The sequence below is a fragment of the Protopterus annectens genome, chromosome 2.part2, assembly GCF_019279795.1.
Source record: "Protopterus annectens isolate FY-2018-M chromosome 2.part2, PAN1.0, whole genome shotgun sequence".
In the NCBI taxonomy this organism is placed as follows: Eukaryota; Metazoa; Chordata; order Ceratodontiformes; family Protopteridae; genus Protopterus; species Protopterus annectens.
In genome coordinates, this window is record NC_056730.1 from 733340871 (window position 1) to 733360611 (window position 19741).

Sequence of the window (19741 nt, forward strand, 5' to 3'; positions counted from 1 at the left end):
TATTCAGAAAAGTGGAAAAGATATTGTTCTTGGAGCCAGTCTCAAGGAAAAGGACACAGCTGTGCCAACCTTACCTCACATCCTAGATTTACCTAGCAGAGCTACTCCACAAAGGCCTATCCTTCTCATCAATTAAAATTCATACCTCTGCCATCTCAGCTCACTACAATACTGAGCCACCTCTATTTTCTCACCCTGCTCATCAAACAGTTCCTGAGAGGAGCTAACAATTTAAGGCCCCCGAGGAGACTGGGACCTTAACTTTGTACTAGAGAAGCTCACGCTTCCCCCTTTTGAGCCTGCTGCTACAGCAGAGTTAAAATTCCTCTCTTGGAAAACAGCCTATTTCTAGCCATCACTTCAGCAAGAAGAGTGTCTGAGTTACAGGCACTAATGGCTGTGGAACCCTTCACATATTTCCATGCGGACAGGGTTTCCCTCAGGGCTAACCCATCATTTATGGCCAAGGTGTGGTATCCAGTGTGGCTTTAAACCAATCCATCCATTTACCAACCTTTTTCTGTAATCCTCAGAATAAAGGGGAAAGGATTCTGCACTCCTTGGATGTGCACAGACAGCTCAGATTCTACCTTGACAGAACTAAACCTTTCAGAAAATCTGACCAGCTGCTGGTGAGCTTTGCTGCAGGGGCAGAGGGCAAGGCCATTTCAAAGCAAACCATTTCCAAATGGATAGCACACTGCATCCATTTCTGCTACAAACACCATGGAAAACCTACCCCTCAGGGAATCAGAACTCATTCCACTAGGGCTACCTCAACCTCTACAGCATTCCTTAGGGTTGTCCCTACCAGGAACATCCTGGAAGTTGCAACCTGGAGTTCTGTGCACACCTTCACCAAGCATTACCACTTACCTATTTTTTCTAAATCCAGAGCTGGATTTGCCACAGCAGTCTTACAAGGCCTGCTAGCCAGCCCCAATACTTCTTGACTACCTCCACCCTTCCTCAGGTTTGGGAATGAACCCAAGTGTGATAACTGCAACAGTGAAACACGAAGAACATAGTACAGTTGTGTACACTTAGCATAAATGTAGATGTTTGAGTGCATTCACTGTTGCAATCTTGGTTACCCTCCAGCCCCCCTGGCTTTTCTGTTCTTTTTACCTATCCTTTTTTTGGCCATATCTTATGGCAATGGTATTTACTTTTTTACTGGAGGTGTTCCATTCCATGTAATTGCTACCTATTTGGGGGGCTCCTGACATCTGGGGCAAGAAAAAGTGATGTAATGGCGTCTGCTGCATGTTTTATACCCCTGACGACCTGACATCATAGAAGAGGCGACAGCATCCGACACATAAATCCCAAGACTCTGGTATTCAGGCCGACTGTGGGCTACCTGCAGGCAGATAACCCAAGTGTGATGACTGCAACAGTGAATACACTCGAACATCTACATTTATGGTAAGTGTACACAACTGTACTTTCTCTGTAGGTGCTAGTCTGCTGACCCTCCTGTGGTGGTTGTGGCATCTGACAAGCCATCTAAGTTACTTCCTTCGGCAAAGTTGCTTCCTTCTGATAAGGACAGCAGGGCTGTAGAAGGGCTGGGTAAGGAGGATGTATGCCTCAGCTACCCATTTTAGCTCTTCTTTCTCAGGCTTGTCTGGTTACTTCTGATGTCCCTGATTTTGAAAGGAAGACTTCTACCCTGTCCTTGTTAGGGACTTCCTCTCAGGTGGCTCACCAATCTATTAAGTGCAGCTATGATGCAGCAGATGCTTCCTCTAGTGCTGCTGCTTTTGTTTCTGTGATGAGGAGGTATTCCTGGTTTAAACTTCAACTTCTGCCTGATGATATTAAGGCAAAGTTGATGGATGCTACTCTGGATAACGATCATTTTTTTGGTGGTGCTGCTGCTGATTTAAGTCCCTGCAGAAAAAAGATAAGGCACTACAAGAGCTGAAACATATTTGTTTCTCCTGTGCCTAAATTCCAAGAGAATTACCCTAATAAGCCAACTTTTGTTTGCAGGCAGTTTTGCCCCACTCCCAAAGGTAAACCAGGTCGAAAACAGGCTCCTTCTGTTAAAGAACCAGAAAAAAAGACTTCACTGACTGAACCAGAAAAAAAATACTTCACTGACTAAGCACTTTGGGGGAGATTACAAAACTACTTTGGAGGTTAGGGAATGCCTATGGCAGATAAGATTGGATGCTAGTAATGCTCTGGACATTAATGACACTCTTTCCCTAGCTTGCATATTAAGACATAAGGCAGCATGGATTTGATATACAAGAATACATACATACACCAATGCAAACAGACATCAGTTTTTGTTGTTTTCTGGTTGTGTTATTAGATTCAAAACAATATATGTTGTACTATTTGGAGAGAACAATTTAGGTAATAGATGGATGGTTTATTTAGGTGTATATAATATATTTTAGCTTTGATCAATTGTACTGAGAACTCAGTGCATTGTATTAAGAAACATTGATTTTTAAAAGACCAAGATCTGTTCAACAAACACTTAAGGGGTTAATTAATTGATTACTTGATTTTTTCAATGGTTTTACATTGTTCAATTGTGTATTAATTGGCGAGTGTATTTAAAGTTTGATTTTAATGAAGTTAACTGACTCTGAAGATGCCCAGGAGGGTGAAAGCACTTAGTCAGTGAAGTCTTTTTTCTGGTTCAGTCAGTGAAGTCTTTTTTCTGGTTCTTTGTATTTGGACAATAAAGGTTCAGTGATTTTACCTGCAGTGTTACCAAAGTGCTTTTCTATTTACCAGTATTTTACATCCGATGGAGCTCCTTCTGTTAAAGCTACACACACTGCTTCTACACAGAAATCTCCTTTTCCTGAAAAAAACAGGTGGTGTCTGACTATCCTGTACTTCTCAGCCACATTCCTCTTTCTCTTAGTCTTTCCCTGTCTCTTTCTGTTTGGGTAAAGATTACTCAAGATTCATAGGTTCTTTTCATCATTCACCATGGTCAGGAAATCTCTTCCCCCTTTCGTGGGCATTCTTTAACACCCTCAGGAACAATTAGCCTTTTTTCCAGAGGTGCTTTAGGGTCTCTTGACTCCGGGAACTGTTCAAGGAGTTCAGTATCCCAAAGGGGTAGGGATTTTTTTCTAGAATGTTTTTGGTACTCAGGAAAGAGGGCACTTGGAAACCCATTCTGGATCTGTCCTATTTACACATTTATGAAGGTCCCTTCCTTTTGGATGTTGTCCCTTCAGACCTTGTTTACTCTGCTGCTTCCTCAGGCTTTTCTCATTTCTCAGGACCTCAAGGATGCTTATCTTCATATCCCTATTCATCCCCTTTAGAGGAAGTTTTTACATTTCTCTGTTGCTTCCTGGCATTTTCAGTTCTCTGCTTTGCCTCTCTACTGCCCCATGGGAATTTAGCAAATGCTTCGCTCCTGTGATTGCTTTTTGCAGGGTAAAAGGGTCGCAGGTCTTTTCCTACTTGGACGACCTACTTTTTCAGACATCCTCTGCAAAGAATTTTCTGCAGTATCTTCATTTTGTCATTTCAACCCTGCAAAGCCTTGGGTTCACTATAAATTTCCAAAAGTCTTTTTTGACTCTTTCACAGGATCATGTATTTTTGGGATGCAGGGTCTAAAGTGTTCCAATGCTGGTGTCCTTGCCTCCTCCCAAGGCTTTAACTCTCATTGCCTTCTTTCAGACTTTTCTTCCTGTGACCTCTATTACAGCCAGAGAATTTCTAAGAACTCTGGGTTTCATGGCCTCCACCATTCCTATGCTCCCTCTAGCTAAACTCCACATGAGAAAGTTTCATTGGTTTCCAGAATCATTTTGGCTTTAGCATTCTAACCATCTATATTTCGTAAACTCTCTTCTTTCATATCTCAAGCTGGAAATTCATTGGTGGAGTTGACAGTTGTCCCTCAACCCAAGGCTTCCTTTTCAACTTCCACTCTGCACTCAGGAGCTGTTCACAGATGATTCAGATGTGGTATGAGGGGGCTCCCTTTGGCTCTCTAAAAGTGCAGGGCCTCTGGTTGCCTCAACAAAGGAAAGGCAACATCAAGGTCAAAGAGATGAGGGCTCTTCTGTTGGCCCTTCAGGTATTTCATCCTCTTTTCATTCCAGGGCCCCTCAAAGTACTGACAGAGACAATGCCACAGTGATGTGGTATGTCAACCATCAAGGGGGGGACAAAATCTTATCTCCTGTGCAGGTTAGCACTTCAAGTGTGGGAGCTAGCTATTCTCTATCAAGTGACACTTCAGGCAGTTTTCATTCCCTTAGGTCAGAACATTGTGGCAGACTCACTGAGCAGGTCCATATCACAATCCCATAAGTGGATGCTTCACATGGATGTGTTTCTGGATAATGTCCGCCAGTGGGACACTCCTCAAGTAGATCTATTTGCCTCCCCTCTGAACAGGCAACTTCCTTTTTTTTTATGCCAGAGACCCATGCCCTCTGGTCTGGAAGGTGGACACCCTTTATTTTTCCTGGAAGGAGATGTTTATTTATGCCTTCCCTCCTCTTCCTCTCATTCCAAAGGTCCTGTTAAAGATAAAGCAGGATGCTCCCAAAATCTTGCTGGTGACTCCCTTTTGGCTCAGACAGCATTGATTCCCTCTTCTTCTGCAGTTAGCTAAGGGCAATCATCACAAGTTAACTCACAGGGTGGACCTACTCACCCAAGGCAAGGAATCTGTCATCCATTCCCACCTGTATACTCTTCAACTGACACTGTGGGTGATAGGATTTTGATTCCATATAGACACCTTTTTTGTGAGAACATGCTTAGGGTCCTGCAGGAGGCCAGAAAACCCTACTTATCCAAATGGAAGAGGCTTTCTGTTTGGTCTGTTTCTCATAACCTGGATCCACTTTCTGTGGATGTTCCTTTGGTTCTGTCTTATCTGTGTGGATTCCTCAGTACTGGTTTTGTGTATTTTTCTATTAAGGTCCACTTGTCAGCTATTTCTTCTTGTCTGCCTCTATCACCCCCCTCAGCTTCTAGAGTCGAGGCTAAGCAATTTCTTAAAGGCGTCCTTCAAATTTGACTTCCCAATAGGCCTGTCCCTCCTTCCTGGGACCTTAATTTTGTTTTGGAGAAATTGACTGAGATTCCTTTTGAGCCCGCAGCTTCAGCTTCCTTACAGCATTGTTCTTGGAAGCCTATTCTTTTGTTGGTCGTTACTTCTGCCAGATGGTTGTCTGAGCTTCAAGCCCTTATGGCTGTCCCCCCCCCTTTTTTTAGTTTTCCATAAGGACAGCATGCCCCTTCATACTAATTCTTCTTTTATGCCCAAAGGGGTGAATGAGTTGTCTCTTAATCAGCCTATTCATTTGCCCACTTTTTCCCCCTTCTTTGCAGTCTACTAGTGAGAGGGGTATGCACAGTTTGGATGTGCACAGACAACTCAGATTTTATTTGGATAAGACTAAAGTTTTTCCAAAGTCTGATCAGCGGTTTGTTTCTTTTCATCCTAGATCTTTGGGATTGGCTGTTTCCAAGCAAACTGTTTCTTCTTGGATGTCTAAAGCCATTTCTTTTTGTTACTCTTTTCATGCCAAGAGCATTCCTTCTTCGGTTAAGGCTCATTCTGTTAGGGCTGTGGCTTCTTCTGGTGCTTTTTGATGGGTTTAGATACTAATTCTTTTCTTGAGACAGCTACCTGGACTTCTACGCATACTTTTGCCAAGCACTGTAAGTTGGATGTGATATCCAAGGCTTGAGCTGATTTTGCTAGGGCCCTCCTTCATTGGTTCCAAGAGGGCTCTGCTGGTACTTCTTCCTCCTTCTCTTCTTCTTGAGATTTTACACTCTTCCTATTGTAAGGAATACTGCAGCAGTAAAATGGAAGGATATACTACAGTTGTGTAAAATCTTACCATAATGGTTGCTGTCTTTCTCTTTACTGTTGCAATATTCACTCCGTCTCTCCACCTCCTTTTTTTTCCCTTCTGGATGTGCCTGGTACCTCTTTAATTCCACACTGGCATTCCTACTGGACATCTTAGTTCTGAGGCTGGTACATCTGGATATCGCCCCTGTGCCCTGCGCTGTATGTTGGGAGCATAGTGTGATGTATGGTGTACCCTTAGCAATCTAAAGGCTTCGGTATACTGGCTGGATGTCAGGCCACCCTTGGCAGGAGATGGTAAGTCAACCAGTAAATAGTCCACAAAATGACAAAGGATTCCAAACCGATAAAATGTATTGTCTGTCTTAGCGCCTCAGCCACTACAGCCTTCAAAGACTACAAAGTTAATAAAGACACACTCCCATATATATACATCAAACAATCATTCAATTAAATACAATAAAAAATCAATTAACTAATACTCTAAGATCTTAAAGTAAGCTTCTCCAGTTAACTTCTTTATTCAAACCCATCGGTGACAATGTATTAAATTTCAATATAAATACAGTTTCTTTATAAAGCAAAATACTTTTAATTAATCTTTTATCCCCCTTCTTAATAAATACTTGTTCTAAAATAGTGGCTTGCAGTAAATTAGCATCTCCATTGTGTTTTTCTTTAAAATGGGATGCTATGGGACTCTCCAGCATCCCCCTCTTAATGTCCCTGCAGCCTAATTCTAAATTTCCTCTTAGTTTCCCCAGTATAGAAAAGGTTGCAGGGACACTTAAGACAATAAATCACACCTATTGTGTGACATGTAAAACAACTGTGTGGTTTGAACATTTTTCCATTAATCCTAGGAAAACTTAATTGAATAAAAGAACAAACATAACAATTATTGCATGGTGTAGTACCACAAATTAATAAAGGAAAAGGGGACCTCATCACTGGAGCAATATAATATGCTTTAACTAATTTGTCCCCCAAATTCTGTCCTCTCCTATAAGCTACACCAGAAATAATTCTATGTAAGAATTCATCTCTTTGTAAAAATTTCCAGTAGTGCTTCATTAATTCCCAAATCTTACTACTTAATAAATTAAAAGTTGTAACAAAAAATATTTTTGTGTATTAACCTTCTTTACTATTTTAGCCCTAGAATTAATATTGTTAGCATTTATAATTCTATTTCTGCTATTAATACCATCTTTATTCAGATTAAATTGTATTAATTTATCAATAGATTCACAAATTAAATTTTCATTATAACCTCTCCGTAAAAACATAAGTAATGATTGATTAATTTGTTTCTCTAGATCCAAATTATCATTGCAAAGCCTGGACAACTTAATCATCTCCCCATAGGGCAACGACTTTAATGTATGGATCGGATGACAACTAGTCCCAAACAAGTACTGATTGCAAATCTACAAACATCCGATGGACTGTAGTAGCAATATATAACCATCCTTCTTTCCTGATAAATGGATGTCCAAAAAGTAGCAATATATAACCATCCTTCTTTCCTGATAAATGGATGTCCAAAAATTAACCTCTGTTCCACATTGCAAACCATCAAATTTTATATTATATACATTATCATTTATTTCCGAAAAAAATGCTGGTACTTCATTTCGTCCCCCATTACATATAAAAATAAAATCACCAATGTATCGGAAATAAAATAAAACATGTTGTTGTACAAATGCATTAGTATATATATAATCCAACTCAAATTTAGCCATAAAGAGGTTGGCATACATGAGGGCAAATGGTGCCCCCATGGCCGTACCTCTTAACTGATGATAAATAACCTCATTTAAACTAAAATAATTATGTTATAGGGAAAAATGAGTTAAATCAATGATGTAATGTGAAGTTGGGCTATCCTCAAGAAAGTAATGCAAGGCTTGCACTCCATCCCCATGTCTGATGTTAGCATATAGACTAGCTATATCTATAGTAATCCAAAACATGTTCTCAGTCCAGGATATGTTAGATATTTTTTCAATAAAATCAAAAGAGTCTTTAATATAGGAATCAGTTCTTTCTACATAAGGTAACAAATAACCATGTATCACAATTCCTATGTTTTGCAAAAAATAATTAACAGCAGAAACAATAGGGCGTCCAGGAGGACTAGTGAAAGCTGTAGACAGACAACAATAAATTTTATTGGTTTGTAATCCTTTGTCGTTTTGTGATCGCTATTTTAAGGAATACTGCAAAAGTGAAGAGAATGAAATCTACAGTTATGGTAAGATTTTACATAACTGTACTTTCCCCATTGCATAATCCTTGAGAGTGGGGCCATAAGATACAGTAGATATGTTGCAACAAAGATGGAGACATTCACTGTGTAGACCAGGTTGCCTAGAAGTAAGCCTGGAACCATCACTGAGGTATCACCAACCCATAGTATGATGCCCTCTCCTAGGTCAACCCAACCCTCAGTCCTAGCGGACAAAAGGGAAACAAACGGGCCATTAGGGACTGGGGAATGGAGCCAACAGGGGATGGTGAAAGACCAAAAAGAGACAAAAAAAATCACTTTTCTGTATTGGATCAAGGCCATTTAGCCTACCAAACTCTTTTTGGCAAGTTATTTATATGATAAAATACTTATGTTCTACCATATGTTGTCTGTATATAATTATATATTTAAAATAATCTGTACTGCAATGGTGGTTCCAACCTTTAAATTGCAGGAAACAGAGTGGTAAAGTTTGCATTTTTTATGCTTTTACCACATTCACGTTTCATGCAACAGTATGAGTGAATGTTTACAGAACTGTTTTGTCCATTGATATCCTTCATCATTAGTTAATTTTCCTGTACCTTTTAGGTGCCTGACAGCATTTTGCACCCTTAAATTTTCCCCAGAGCTGTTATACCCCACATTAGTTTCACCTTTTTTAAACTGGAAGTAGCAAAATATATTTGTTCTACCTCAACATCTGTTTTAAAACTGTGGTTCAGAGTTAACTCTGTTTGCCTTACATATATTTATGTGTCTAACAGCATCTGGTTTCTCTGTTTGGAGGTTGTCTCTGGTTGCAACTTCAGTACCTCTGCTCACGTTTCTGTGATAGAAAAAATACAGAGCAGTAATATTTCCTTATTTCTTACAGGCACAATTGCTTCATGTTGTTATCACAGGTACAATGCTTGTGACATCAGAGCCAATAATGGTTTCAGGGCTTTCCCCACTTCTAAGTTAGAAATGTAGTGCATAACTCTCATCCTCTTAGATCAAAAAATCTGGACAAAGTCCTAAATAATGGGGGGACAAAGACCCTAAAATAGGGACACTTTTTAAAAATTGCTCTCTCAAACTTCAAAAGTTGATAGAATAACAGTTTTTGCATCCGTGTAAATTTTTTGAAGTGTATGAAGTCTGAAACTCAAATATCTGTCATTATGTTTTAACTTCAACCCTCAATTTGCCAAAAAACTACAATTTTAGGAGAAAAGGAACAAAAATATGAGGCAAAAATCTGGACATTCTGCAAAAATATGTACAGTTGAAAGGCGTGTGTGGGAAAATGGGTGGGAATGGCGTAGAGCAGGATTTTCATTAGTATAATTAGAAGTACAAGGGGCATGCTGCAAGGAAAATACAGGATGTACCTTAGGTATCCTAATTCAGTTATAAAGAATAATGACACGTTAGGCAGCCACCTACTTCACATGTGCTTAAGACTAGCTCTGCTCTTTTCCTTCTAATTTGATTTCTCTTTCCTCTTCTCAGCTCTTACTTGGTCTCTCTTGCTGTTCTTTCTAACTCCCTACAGTTTTTTTTTTATTTTGCTCCCCATTGCTTGAGCTTGGTTTGGGTACTAAAAATGTATATACTATAGTGCATGTTTAATATATTATACTGTATATTTGTTGTTGATGTTTTCTCTTGTCCATACGCTGTTCCAGTAATCATTCTTGCAGCCATCATTTATTCTGTAAGGTGTATCATCATCATCATCAGCCCCTCTTTTCTCATTTTCTACATGGGGTCAGGGTATCGTGTTAACTGTTACCAGTTCTCTTGATTCAATGCTGCACTCCTGCCTTCTTTGACAGTCATGCCTGACTGTCATAAATATTCTCACCCACAATTCATCCATCTCTTTGCTGGATGTCCTCATTTCCTCTTACTTTCTTCCTGTCTGTCCCAAATTTTCTTCACCAGATTGTCTTCTGCTTTTCTACATGTGTCCAAACCACCGTAATCTGTTTTCTCTGATTTTTTCTGCAGTTGGAGCTACTTTGGCTTCTGCTCTTATGTCCTCATTTCTTCTTCTGTCCCACAGTGTGTATCCTGCCATACTTATCAGACACTTCATTTCCATTACTTCTAACTTCCTCATCTGCTCTGCCTTTACTGACCAGGATGTTCTACGTGTTTCACTGTTGCAGTCATTACATTTGGGGTAATCTGCTGGCAGGTTGCCCTCAGACGGCCTGAATATCAAAGTCTTGGGTGCTGCGTCGGTTGCTGTCTCCTCTTCCATGACGTCAGGTCATCAGGGGTATAAAACATGCAGCCGACGCCATTTTATTCAGTCTTTCTTGCCGCGCGGTGCCAGAAGCAGAAGCAGTTCGCAAGTGCCAGTCGGCCGACTCCTGAAATTTTCGCATTCGAGTTTCAGAACCGAAGTCTTCATTTAAAGCTAAGTACCCTGTTGGGGAAACTTTTTCTTGCTCCTTACCGATGTCGGTAAAAGTTAATAATTGCATTACTTGTGGGAAGCAAATACCTCATAAGGATTTTCATTTGTACTGTATTCCTTGCCTAGGCCCAGATCATAACGTGCCTTGCTGTCGGTTTTGTGCTAGATTTAACCAACGCACTATCAAGCGTCAGTATATTTTTGCTTCAAAATATTTTGGATCCAGATTTAATTACCCTGAAATGTCGTCGGATAGCAATCCAACTACTGGAGTTCACAAAAAACGCAAAGAAAAAGACAGAGACAGACCGTCGATGTACAAAATTGACGACGAAGCTTCTCCTAAGCCGTTCGCCGGTACTCAGTGAGGTGCTTTCGCAGCCACTGATACCCGCTACTTTTGAGTTGCAGGCCTCTACTAAGACCCATGTGGAGTCCGGTATGCTGCGAGATTCTCAGAGTATTGAACCCGCGGATGTCTCACCCTCAGATGGGTCCGGAGCCGCTGAGCAGGCACTGGCTTCTGACGGTGTTTTCAGGCCTCAACATTTCTATATAAAACCGACGCCAGCTTAAAAAGCAAAAACAAAAACGTCTTCTAAGTCTAAAAACCCAACGCATGAGCCACGTGCTCAGGCCCCTATGCTTAAAAAACAGATGATCAAAATGGCTGAGGATTTAATTACCTTGATCAGGGGTTCCCAACCTCCCCCTGCTAAGAGGCCTAGGCAAGACACTGTCTATGAATCTTCAGATCAGGTTTCTATTTCTTCTGATTCCTCTTCTGATCAGGAATTCTCTCTTCCACCCTATGAGGATTCAGATGCAGAAGAATCCATCCCATCTGCATATTTTCCTGAGGATTATTCTTTTGGAGAAACCTTGCATACTTTAAGGGAACATTTTCAATGGGAGAGTCAGGATTTCTCCGAATCAAAAAAGAGGCTTAGGGATTTCCTTCTTCTTCCTCAGCATAGGCCTTTGGCTATACCTCCTGTATTAGACATTGTTGATGTGTTTTCGGAATCATGCATGGCTCCTGATTCCCTACCTCCGGCTCCTAGTAAGCCAGACAGATATTACAGGGTTCCCAATTCCCACAAATTTTTATTCAAAAATCCTGCTGCTGATCCTGAAACTATCTCAAAAGGTCCCAAAGGTGTAAAGGCCTCTACAGCCAAAAATCCTACCCCCTCTGATAGAGATTCCAGGGTGCTGGGTAGATGGGGAAAGAAGGTTTATACATCTGCAACCTTGGCAATTAGGGTCTTAAACTGCCAGTTTCATATGCATAAATATCAACAGCATGTTATGGGCTTGTTGAAACAGAAAATGATGTTGATTTCTGATTGTGTGGAAAGTAAAGAATTGCAGGAATTATTGCATGCAGCAGAACAGGTTGGAAAGCATACTTTACAATGTGGTTTTGATTCTTTGGAGGCCTCTTGCTGGGCCGCAGTTACTGGATCTGTGATTAGAAGGCATGCATGGCTCAAGGAGCAAAATCTGCCTGATCACGTTAAAGCTAAATTGTTGGATGCACCATTACAGCTTGATACTCTGTTTGGTAATAAGGCAGAAGAGGTTTTAAAGAAAATGGAAGGCAAAGCTAAATCTATGCAAACTGTAAAGGATTTCTTACAAGTGCAGCCACCCAGATTCAGTAGGCACTGGCCTACTAAAAATCTGTCCTTTCCTGTGTCCAACAGAGCCTCACAAGGCAAATCCAGGCGATCAAAAGGCTCTAGATACTAATCGCAGGGTTCTTACAGGTCAAAGCAATGGGGTGCCTCTACCTCCAAATCTGGAGGAAACAAAGCGCAACCCTACAGTAAGCAATCTCAATGACTTCCCTCTTCCAGCACCAAGCACTTATCTTTTGGCAGCCTCCTTGGGGGGGAAATTAGCACTTCATGCTCAGAATTGGCAGTTAATTACCCAGGACAAGTGGGTATTAAATAGTATCCCGGGGGTACAGATTTCATTTCCATACTTTGCCAATTCCAAATGGTTGGCCAGATCTGCCACAAAATCAATGGGCAGAGGCTCGGAAACAAGTTACGTCCCTCATGGATATAGGGGCTATTCAACCAGTACCAGAACAGGAAAAAGGACAAGGTTTTTAGTCAAGACTGTTCCTGGTACCCAGAAAAGACAATGCCTGGTGTCCAATACTGGACTTATCAATTTTGAACACGTTCCTGGACATTCCAAATTTCAGAATGCTGACTTTACTACAGCTACTGCCCATGCTGGGCAAGAACGCTTGGTTAGTGACTCTAGACTTAAAAGAGGCATACCTGCATTTCCCAATAAGGGAATCGTGCAGAAGATATCTCCGCTTCAAGGCAGGTTTTATGCCTTACCAATTCTCTACACTGCCCTTTGACTTATCTACTGCACCCAGGGTCTTTACAAAGTGCCTGGCACCAGTAATTGCATTTTGCAGACAAAGAAGCATACAAAGCTATCCTTACTTGGACGACTGTCTCATTCAAGCAGGAAACAAGGACGTTCTTCTTCAACATCTGGCTTTTGTAAAAAGTCTTCTAACATGCCTAGGGTAGACAATAAATGAAAAGAAATCACAACTGGTACCCTCTCAAAAAATTACATTACCTTACGCCAGACAAACAAAGGCAACTGACTATATACTTCAAACAAATGACAACAAAAACCTAGTTATCTGCAAGGCAAATTCTGCAGGCTTTGGGGTTCATGGCATCCTGCATTCTACTAATTCCATATGCAAGACTGCATATGAGGAAACTTCAACGGTATCTAAAAAGTTTTTGGAGTCAACATTGTCATAGTCTGGAAGCAATGATTCCTCTCATTCCCTGCCTACAACAGGAGTTTCTTTGGTGGGCAGAGACATGTCACCAAAATAAGGGATGATCTTTCACTCTACTCCCTGCCACCCAAACCCTAACTACAGACGCATCAGACTTTGCTTGGGGGGCCCACCTGGTGGGGAGATGCATTCAGGGCATATGGAACCCAAAACAAATGCATCTGCATATCAACCAGAAAGAGATGCTAGCTGTTCAGAATGCCCTGACAGCCTTCAAGGACTAACTTCATTCAGGACAACTACTGATAAAGACGGACAACACCACGGTTATGTGGTACATAAACAAGCAGGGGGGTACACATTCCTACCCCCTTTGCAGACTAGCCATGGCATTGTGAGACACAGTCTTGACTTACCAAGTACATCTTCAAGCACAGTTCCTGCCAGGAAAACAGAATACTCTGGCAGATGACCTAAGCAGGAATCTTATGGACCCGCACGAGTGGAAACTGGATCCACAAGTCTTCAGCATGATAACACAGAAATGGGGAAGCCCAGACATAGACCTATTTGCCTCTCCCCAAAATTATCAACTGGACAAATTCTGCACAAGGACTTATCACAGACAAGCATGGAAAGTGGATGCCCTATCTTTCAGCTGGAAAAACCTATCAGTCTACGCATTTCCTCCTCTGCCCCTACTCCCCAAGGTCTTATTAAAGGTCAGACAGGAAAAGCCAAAAATGATCCTAATTGCCTCAGACTGGCCTTGCCAGCACTGGTACCCAATTCTAAGGAATATGTCTCAACTCCCTCCTTGGTACGTGCCTGAAATACCTCATCTACTGTCACAGCAGAGCAGTCAAATTCTGCACACTCGGCTCCAAACTCTGAACCTGGCAGCATGGCTGATCACGTAATTATTCAAACAACACCTCTCAGTAAATCTGTGATGGATGTCATTTTGGAAGCCAGAATGCCTGGTATTAGAAAATCGTATGCTGATAAATGGAAGAGATTCTGTGCTTGGAACCAAGCACAAGGAACGGACACAGCAAAACCAAATACTCCTCAGATTTTTCATTACTTGACTGAGATGCTTGACAAGGGCCTATCTTGCTCTTCAATAAAAATCCATACCTCTGCCATTTCGGCTCATTACAACACGGAGCCTCCCATATTTTCTCACCCTCTGCTAAAACAGTATCTTAGAGGGTCCACAAATTTAAGGCCTCCCAGAAGATCACCAACTCCGGCATGGGACCTCAATTTTGTGCTGGAAAAACTCACTCTGCCTCATTTTGAACCAGCAGCTTCTGTGGATATAAAGTTTTTGTCTTGGAAAACAGCTTTCCTTTTGGCAATCACTTCAACAAGAAGGGTTTCAGAACTTCAGGCCCTCATGGCTGTGGAGCCTTTTATTACTTTTTACCCGGACAGGGTGTCCCCTCAGGACCAACCCTTCCTTTATGCCTAAGGTGGTATCCAGTGTGGCTCTTAACCAAGCTATTCACCTGCCAACATTTTACCCAAATCCGCAGAACAAGGAGGAGTGGATTCTGCATTCTTTGGACATACACAGACAACTAAGATTCTACTTAAATGGGACCAAATCTCTAAGAAAGTCTGAGCAACTACTGATGGCATTTGCTGCAGGATCAGAGGGGAATGCTATATCAAAGCAGACTATTTCTAAGTGGATAAGCCACCGCATTCATTTTTGCTACTTACAACATGGTAAACCGGTGCTTAAGGGAATCAGGCTACATTCCACCAGGGCCGCCTCTACCTCAGCATCCTTCCTCAGAGGAGTTCCAACCAAAGACATTTTAGAAGCTGCTACATGGAGCTCTGTTCTCTATATCTCCCAGATATGCTCCGAGTTGGTGCAAAATGACAAAAAATACACTGAATCCACAGACATTGCCAACATTCTGGCAGACAGATTCAGTGCAAATTCCCCCCCCCCCCCCCCCAAAAGAGCAAACCTCCATCCCAACAGAGTGTAACCTCCCGGACATATCAGGTGAGAGCTGCCCTCTCCAAAGCAAAATACACAGCTTCAATGGGACCGGACGGTGTCCCGGGATGCGTCTTACACGAGCTACAAGATGAACTTAACCCTCACATTAAGTCACTGTTCAAGCTCAGCCTTACCACAGGATATGTACCCAAGGAATGGCGTACAGCAACGGTGGTCCCGCTCCACAAGGGAGGTGTCACAACGTACCCCGGAAACTATCGCCCTATAAGCCTGACTAGCCTAGTCTGCAAAGCTATGGAGCGTATCATCATGGAGCTCATAAACAATGATATCGGAAGCCTTCAGACACTGGATCCTACCCAGTTTGGTTTTGTTAAAGGCAGATCTTGCCTCTTGAACCTGGTCGACTTCTTTGAAACCATTACCAGGGCCATAGACAAAGGGAAAGTGGTCCACACAGCCTACCTTGACCTCGCAAAGGCCTTCGACACAATACCCCACTCAAGTATCATAAATAAGCTCACTAGCCTAAATATCAACCCCTATGTCACAAGATGGGTTGCAAACTGGCTCAGGGATAGAACCCACATGGTCAGAATTGCAGGTGCCTTGTCAGACTCTAAACCAGTTACAAGTGGAATCCCACAAGTTTCAGTCCTGGGACCTCTCTTGTTCAGTATTTATTTCTCTGAGGTACAGACAAACACAGGAGGACTATGGCTGACCAAGTTCGCAGATGACTGCAAACTGGGTGCCATAATAGACTCTCCGGCTGACGCAAGCATCCTCGAAAAGGGTCTCACAGAAACAGATAACTGGTGCCAAAGTCATGGCCTGAAGCTAAATGCTAAAAAATGCATAGTCATCCCCTTTGGGAAAAACAAAGTGCCCACAGACTACCACATAGAAGGTAACACATTAAGTATGGAGGAAGTAATTAGGGATTTGGGGACCCAAGTAGATAGTAATTTCTCCTTTGACAATCACGTTGCCAAAGTGGTTAGAAAGACCTTCTATATAGTCCATCTCATCACGAAAGGTTTCACATCTAGATCAAGAGAGGTCTTTGTGCCACTCTATTCATCACTCATCAGTCCCATAATTGAATACAATGCCCCATTTGGGATGTACCTTACCTGACACCTGCAGCAACTGGAAAGACCCCAAAAGTATCTCACCAAGAGGATAAAGGGACTCAGATTCCCTATGCAGTTAGGCTAAAGAAACTCCAGCTCTACTCAGTTGCTTTCCGCCTACTCAGAGGTGATCTGTGCTTGACATATATAGCCATGTCCAACCCAGAATTAATGGACATGCTCCACCTCAAGAAATCCAAATCCCTTAGAGCTGCACATTCTAGAGACTTAAACCTCAGCACAGAAATAAATATGACATGCTGGAGGGACAGATTCATATCCCAGAGACTCCCATCACTCTGGAACAAAATCCCAGTACAGGTTAGGCAGAGCCCCTCATTGACCCTCTTCAAGAGAAATCTTGAGTGGATGGGAGATCGTAAGTATACCCCCGGGATCTCTTCTGGGTCCCTGCTAGATAGAGGCAAAATAAACTAACCGTAAAGGGGCTATATTCTGTGACCTACTATTCAAAGGCACAGTCTACAAATCTAAAAGGGTGACGAAAGCCAAACACACACTGGCTAGGCTTATAAATGCCCTAGCAGAGGGCAGATAGCCTAGTAACAACCTATGAACCTATGTTCATACTTTTACAAAGCATTATCATTTGCCTCTCTTCTCTAAGTCCAGGGCAGGCTTTGCCACTGCAGTTCTGCAGGGCCTTATAGTTGCTCCTAATGCTATTTAGTTCCATACTCCTATCCATAGCTTTGGGATTCTACCCAAATGTAATGACTGCAACAGTGAAACACGAATATAGTGCAGTTGTGTACGCTTACCATAAATGTAGATGTTCGAGTGTATTCACTGTTGCAGTCCGGGTTACCCACCCTCCATCTCCCTTTTTCCTAGAACTTCTCTTTCCTTCACTATATTCTAAAACCTTTGTGGTGTATTTGCTTTTAGATGAAGGTAAAGTTTATGTTGCTAATAGTGCATTTATATATTTTTTGCTATTTATATATATATATATATCTATATATATATATATATATATATATATATATATATATATATATATATATATATATATATATACATAATTTTGCTCCCCTTTTGGGGGGCACCTGACATCTGGGGCAAGAAAAACTGAATAAAATGGCGTCAGCTGCATGTTTTATACCCCTGACGACCTGACGTCATGGAAGAGGAGACCACAGCCGATGCAGGACCTAAGACTTTGATATTCAGGCCGACTGAGAGCAACCTGCCAGCAGATTACCCAAAATGTAATGACTGTAACAGTGAATACACTCAAACATCTACATTTATGATAAGTGTACACAACTGTACTTTTCTGTACCATACAGTAGTCCTGGTCACACCGCTGTCATGTACACCTTACTTTTCAGCTTCTTTGGCATTCTTCTGTGATTCCTTGCACCTAATACTCTATGCCAGTTGGCTACAGCCCCTCTGATTCTAGCTTTGACTGGTTCGTACAGACTTATGATCTGAAGTAGTTAACTTCATTTGATCAGCAACCTGTGGGTATCGGATCCATCCTGGATCCGAGCCGGCAGCTTTCCAAGCTAGAGATCCGAGCTCCAAGCTCCTCCCCCTTACCCATAATACCCTGCTACCTCCCTCCTGTCCCCAGATCTTGTTTCCCACGGCTTCTATAAGCACGAGTGACGATCTCCTTGCTATTAGGTAAGATAAGGATAGAAATTTTCTCTACCTTTTTACCAGTTTAAAAAGTGTGTGTGTGTGTGATAGTTGACCCTTAGACTAGTTTAGTTTAGTTTAATTTAACTTTAGTGTATTCCCCTTCCCCTTATCTGCGTGTTAGGGAGTGTGATTGTGGTAGACATGGCCGAAGGCCCTAAGGCCATCTTTTCCAAATGCTCTGAGTGTGGCCATAAGCTGTCACCAGCTGATGGCCACACTCAATGCGTTCTTTGCCTGGGGGTGGCACATTTGACATCAGGCCGCCAGATATGTGCTGCCTTTAACCCTCGGGCTCTGAGAGACAGGAGGAACAAGTTAATCTTAGCGGGCCTTACCCGCAGATTCTACTTCTTCCTCCTCTCCCTCAGTGGTGCCAGTCGCTGCTGCGGCTGTTCAGCCAACAGTTCCTGCTCCCCTGGCTGGGACTCAACCTCCCACTGTGTCCCAGGGAGAGAGGGACCCTAGAAAGAAATAGAAGAGAGATAGAGAGAGAGAGAAAGAGAGAGACAAAGACAAGAAGAGGCATAGGAGCCACAAGCGGCGGGCCGACTCAGCCCCCTCGGCCCCGCCGGCTAAGCAGCTCTATTCTCAATTGAAGGTTCCCGGGCCCTCCCCCGTCTCGGCTCCATTCCTCATGTTTCTCTCCGAAGCAGGAGGAGGAGCCCCCGGCCACCTTCGAGGTAGTCGAGGCGGCCTTCCCGGCCAGCCTCGGTGGCCTCTTCTAGGTCTACAAGAAGCCTTTCTAATGCGAACATGGACCGGATGATGCATTGCTTCCTTCAGGCCCAGATGGAGATGGGAGTGCTCTTGCCTCCCCCCCCCCCCCTGGGGGCAGAGCTCGGCCCCCTTCTTTGCCCCTATTGCTCCTTCTCCGATCCATTATCGGGTTTTGGAGCCGTCTGATCCGAGTAGCCTCGGAGCCGGAGAGTCAGCACAGATAGTAATCGCTACTTCGCTGGCCTTACCTTCGAGTTTATCGGGTTCCTTTTCAGATCCGAGCTCTCGGGGCCGTGAGCCGAGCCTCTGATCCAGAGGGGTGAGTGTGTCTTCGGCTCCGATGCGGTCGGAGCACACTTCCCTTTCGGGTCCAATCGCTTCGGCTCCGGTGCCGATCCACACATTGGATCCGAGGGGGCTGCTCTCGGATCCCAGGGAGAGTGGTTCACCTTCGGCTTTCGACGTGGTGGATAGGGTCCTCTCAAGGGATTTGAGGTCCCCGGCTCGTGCTATGGATCCACCCGCCATTCCCTCGCAGATGGGCCTGTCTTCCATCATCCGGCCCCAGTGACAGCCTGCGTCTATGCCCCAGCTAGTTCCTGTAGAGGAGCATGAGCCCATTGGTGAGCCCTCCTCGGACAGTCCTGCCGAGGAGGTCCCTCACAAACGAAAGTGTAAGAGGAGGCACTTGGACTCCCCCGAGTCCCTCAAGGAAGACACTGACTTAGAGGAAGGGGAAGGTTCCCCCAGGTCACCCCCCAAGGACATCTCCTTTGGAGACATTATGGAGATGCTGTGCATTAGAGGGGGTTGGTCAGCCCAGAAACCTTCCTCTGATGAGTCAGTGTTTCTGGAGGCATTTGACGCAAGCCCGTCTACCTCTTGGGTGTCCCACCGGCCAACCCCCTGGTAGACTTAATTACTACAAGGGCGTGG

General features: G+C 43.0%; 1 protein-coding gene across 1 annotated transcript in view; it reads left to right on the plus strand.

The window, feature by feature from the left end:
• Nucleotides 1–19741, plus strand: part of TTC37 (tetratricopeptide repeat domain 37) — a 2356248-nt gene that overhangs the window by 1289102 nt on the left and 1047405 nt on the right. The gene's annotated exons all lie outside the window — the stretch shown is intronic.